Source organism: Marmota marmota, unplaced genomic scaffold (genome assembly GCF_001458135.2).
Source record: "Marmota marmota marmota unplaced genomic scaffold, marMar, whole genome shotgun sequence".
Classification (NCBI taxonomy): Eukaryota; Metazoa; Chordata; class Mammalia; order Rodentia; family Sciuridae; genus Marmota; species Marmota marmota.
In genome coordinates, this window is record NW_025999960.1 from 14950740 (window position 1) to 14956050 (window position 5311).

The 5311-nt window shown below is 45.2% G+C and overlaps 1 protein-coding gene across 1 annotated transcript in view; it reads right to left on the bottom strand.

Annotated features, from left to right (window-relative positions):
* Nucleotides 1–5081, bottom strand: part of Arf3 (ADP ribosylation factor 3) — a 20240-nt gene extending 15159 nt beyond the window's left edge. Inside the window, exon 1 of the mRNA XM_015493298.2 lies at nt 4885–5081. The gene's annotated coding sequence lies outside the window, so the exon portion shown is untranslated. The remainder of the gene's footprint in view (nt 1–4884) is intronic.
* Between the last annotated feature and the right edge of the window lie 230 nt (nt 5082–5311).

A 5311-nucleotide genomic window follows, 5' to 3' on the forward strand; every position in this document is an offset into this window, starting at 1 on the left:
AAAAAAAAAAAAAAAAAAAAAAAAAACAGCAGTTGTGTCTATTTCTGTGTATGTCATGTTAGGAAAAAGGTTGGGGCCTTCCACCTGAAATCCCAGCAGCTCAGGAGGATGAGGCAGGAGGATCACAAGTTCAAAACAAGTCTCAGCAACTTGACAAGGCACTTAGCAACTCAGCAAGACTCTGTCTCTAAATAACATATAAAAAAAGGGATGGGGATGTGGCTCAGTGGTTAAGTCCCCCTAAGTACAAAAAAAAAAAAAAAAATGGTTGGACAGTTTTCCACTAGACTGTGAGTCCCTTTACCTGTAAGATCTATGCCTTATTCATGTTTCATGTGCCTAGCATACAGCACCATGACTGACTTGTAGTTAGTGACTGAAATCCTTGCAGAGGAGAATGGTTCTACTAAGGGTGGCAAAAAAAATCTGGGAATCAAAGACAACAGTATCCTATATGTGGTCCCTGGTTCTTTTCCCGTATTTTACAAACTGAATAAGGAATAAGTGGTTTCCAAGATCTCAGAGCCCTCAGGTTCTTTGGATGGATTCAGAGGCTGCCTGAGAAAAGGAGGAGGTCCCATTATATTCTCCCATTCCCCACTAATACCAGAGCAGCATTTTGTTTATTTGCAGTACTGGGCATTGAACCCAAAGGTATTCTACCACATCCCCAGCCAGTTTATATTTGATTTTTTTTTTAGATGTTGATGGACCTTTATTTAATTCATTTATTTATATGCAGTGCTGAGAATCAAACCCAGTGCCTCACACATGCTAGGGAAGCGCTCTACCACGAGACACAACCCCAGCCCCTTGTATTTCATTTTGATACAAGATCTCATTAAGTAGCCCAGGCTAGTCTCAAATTTATGATCCTCCTGCCTCAGCCTACAGAGTAACTAGGATTACAGGGAGTGTACTGCTACACTCAGCTAACTTTTATTCATTTGATGTATTAGACTTCAAATAAGAGTTTACATAAGGTAAAGTTTGAATACTTTTTTTTTAAAAAAAAAAAGGACAAAAATCATTGCAACAGAAAGCAAACACTTTACAGCATGTTAAGTTCATGTCGAAGTTTAAACATTCATGCCTGACACTTGTGCATAAGTTAATAAAGGAAGTGTTATGCCAGGCTCTCACAAGTAAGAGCTAGAAAGTACCATGAGACCTGCCATTTCATCTTTCTTCAGGAATATGGCGATAATAGCAGATCCCTGAAATCTTGAGCCATTTCCTTTCTAGTCCATATGGTGTGGCAGATTCTCTGCAGAAGTCCATGGCAAAAGCCCTAACACATTCAAAGAACTTACCTCAGTCAATTCTTTCCCAGCCTACAATACAAAGCCTTTACACTTATAGGACTCTTTCTAAATGTTTCTCAAGTCTTTAAATTATCAAAAAGTTTTATTAGGGGGTGGGGTTATAGCTCAGTGGCAAAACGCTTGCTTGTGTGAGGCACTGGATTTGACTTTCAGCACCGCATATAAATAAATAAAATAAAGGTCCATTGACAACTAAAAAAATTATTTAAAAAAAAGGCCTTATTAGCACTTCACCTATATTTACCACAGATGCTGGAGTGATAGGTATGATAAAAGAGAATTACACAGATATCACAATCTCTATAGATGTTAAGACAATATATCATGAAAGAGATACTCAGAGGCAGACATTTTAAAAAGGTATGACTAAATGAAAAGAGTGACCCAGGAAATGGAGGATCCTGAAATACTGATTGAAACTTAAAACAAAGGGACCAAGGAATCTAAACCTCTGATGAAGACCAATCAGGATGTTCAACCATTACCTCAGAGTCATGTTGACTTTTCTAACAAACATTATTAAGCCCCCACATCCTCACTCTACATCCAAGTTGATGGTACAGGGCCCCTGTTCTGCTTCAGCTTCACCTCCCACTCAGGCAGCAGGAGCTGCCTCTATGAGGCTGATGCTGAAAAAAGATTTCACTGCTCATAAGCCTACAACCAGCATAGAAAGTCATGGTAACAATCATCCCTTTACACAGGCACCTCAGGTGCCAAGATGTTCTTTTGTAAACCTCTTCTCCTTTAAGGCAGCCTGGAGTGATCACGTTATTATTACTATTATGATGATCAATTATTCATAACAGCTAACATTTTGGTGCTTCATACAATACTAAGTGCTTTACATTTTTCATCACATTTAATTTTCATGACAACCATAGGTACTACCACTGTCTTCTTTACAGATAAGGAAAATAAACCTAGGGGAGGACAGGTGCTTTTTACCAAAAATACACAACTTATAAAGAGCAGAGGCAGAATATCATCTCAATTTTATCTAATTCCAAGGCCCACTTTAAAAATATTTTTTTTTGTAGTTGTAGATGGACAGCATGTCTTTGTTATTTTTATGTGGTGCTGAGGATCAAACCCAGTGCCTCATATATGCTAGGCTAGCACTCTGCCACTGAGCTACAGCCCCAGCTCCCAAGGCCCACTCTTGATTACTACACCATTCTGCCTTAAATTTACCTGAAAGTGAAAAGATGAGAGCCAAAAACAGTTTTGGTTTTTGAGTTTGTTTGTTTGTTTTTGGCGGGGGTGGGGGTGGGAANCACTGGAAGTAGCTGGGATTATGGGTATGTGTCACCTTGCTTGGCTAGTGATACTTTCTGACTTCGACTCTCGGGCTTCTCAGCATCTAAATTATATGGGAAAGCAGATTCCAAAATTTCCCTCAGTTACATACTCAGTTTTAACAAAACTGGTTTTAAAGAAGTTTCTCCTTTTAACCAATAAATCCCACCCTTTGTCCTTTAAGTCTATTTCCTTTTAAGTCTAGTGGAAAAGAGAGAAGGGAATATGAACACACACTTTATGACCTTTTGTGAATTTAAGATTTCACTTTCACTCTTTCTAGACTGCTGTCTGCTTTCCTTTATACTTTATATTCAGTGTATCAGCAGGTATCATTCACTGGTACCAATTCTGTGCCAGGTACCACATACATACATTGGCCTCTCCTCTCCAGGATCCCAATTAACAGACAACAACACTTTGAAGGACTTAGGTATGATGGAGAGATGCCTTCTGTACACAATGGGAAAGCAGGAAATTTGAAATTTCAGATAAATAATGACTTTATATTCTAATAATATTTTTGGTGGGGGAGATTTTAGTTTCCATTATCTATGCCTGTTTTGTGCCTCTTAAGAAGGTAGGAAAGACCAAGTCTTTTACTCTGCTATCTTCAAGCACTTTCAGTGGCAGTCTAGCCATCTCCCTCCTTTCCTTAAACTGTAGTTAGAAACCTTATTGAGCCAGATGTGGTGGTGGCACATGACTATAACCCAAACTTCTCCCAACTACTAGGAAGGCTGAGGCAGGAGGATAGCAAGTTTGAGGTCAGCCTGAGAAACTTAGTGAGACCTGTCTCAAAATTAAAAATAAAAGGAGACGGAGGTGTAGCTCAATGGCAAAGCACCCAAGCACCCCTGGGTTCAATCCCCAGTGCTACTTGAAAAAAAAAAAAAAAGAACTTTTAAAGACAGGCTATTCAAACTCAGGTCCAATGTGCAAGGACCAATCCTCTGGCCAGTTCCAGTCATAACACGGTCCCAACAACAGGCCTAAGATAAAATGGAAGGACAGACTGTCTATATTTGCCTGATTAGGGACAGGGAAGGAGGTATAAGGAATCTAGATTCTGTCCTGTTGTACTGACCCAAGCAATCAGACTCCTGCAGCAGTCGTCCTCTCAATAAAACTTTTATGTCATAGACCAGGGATGACCCAATCCAACAGCAGCAGAGAGGTTTTACATTACATTTCTTCCTCACCCTGATGACCTCACTATTTCTTCTTACTCCTGACCACATACCACACTCCTCCACCTCCATCACCACATTCCTCCTGGCATGGTCAAATGCAGACCGGCAATAATACAACCCAGAAGGAAAGGAATTCCCCCAAAAGAGGAGTTACTACTCAGCTAATCAAGTGGCCCGTTTTAACAGGGAACTTCACCTCCCCACCACCCCCTCCTTCACTCAAACGATTGTCGTAAGCAATGGCTCCATTTTCTGTTCCGGGAATCTTGGTACTTCCTAAAGAAAGAAAGCGGATTGGAAGACACAAACTCGGGGCCAGTGACAATATTCTCCCTCCTCCTGTGTAACCACCCCCGCCACGCCTGGGGGAGGAACGCCCCACCTCTCTTCTCCAAGCAAGCTTGGATCCCCCTCCCCCTTCTAAAGCCTCCTCTCTATCCTCTCCCCACCTGCTGCCCTCTTCCCAACCTTCTGTTCCCAAGAACCGAACATGCAACCTCCACCAGAATAGTGCCCCTGGGGTGTCTCACCAGCCTGCCTAGTTGCTAACCTCAAGACCCCCTGTGTACCCTTGCCCCATGATGGGGGGGGGGGGGTAACGCAAGGCTTTTCTCCAGTCTCCTATAGCTAAGGTGGGGGAGGGAGAGGGAGAGAACAGCATTCCCTAGTCCTTTAACAGGAAAAAAAGAAAGAAAGAAAGATGCTAACAGCCACACCGCCCCCGCATCATCTCTCTTTTGGACGGCTTTCCTCCCCCTCAACCCCCACCCCTTGAAAGCCCACCACCTGAAGGCTAGGAAAACCTAACTGCAGCCCAGGTTGCCCCCTTGAGCGAGGCGGAGGACAAATTCGGTGTTGCCCCCCCACCCCCATCCCAGCTCCGCGTCCTTCAAATGCGGGGGCAGGCATGGGGCTGGCCCGACGCCCCTCTCTGAGCTCTGGGATGAGAAGAGCTACACTGCTCCATGTCAGGCAGTGCCGGGCGGAGCCGCTCTATCTCCTCAGCCCCCAACCTGACCGAACCTCTTCCCTCTAAGGGGACCCGCCTTCCCTCCCCAGCCCCTCACCTGTTCCAGCTCCCAGCTCTGCCGCTGCTACCGCCGCCTCCGCCCCCGCAGGTTCCGCTCGGCTCCCGCTCTCTTTCCTCCGGCTCCCCAAGCCGACTTCTGCGCCGCTGCTCTCCTGGCCCGTTCCCCAGCTCCCTCCTTCCTTCCCTCCACCTAGCACCGGAAGCCGCGACCGCGACAGGAGCTGTGCGGCGCACCCCCACCCCCAGCCCAGGATACTTCCCACCTCCACGATCGCGCGATAGCTGCACGGTACCAAGCGGCAATTCTCGCGAGACCCATCACCATGGCAGCGGCTGCAGCAGAAGCAGCCCAGCACTGGAGCTTGAATCTAGGCGGGGGCTGGTGTGGGGGCTGGAGGCTGCAGGCGGCGGAGGCGGGAGCCTGGAGCCTGGGAATGGGCATGCGACAGTGAGGACTGAGGTGA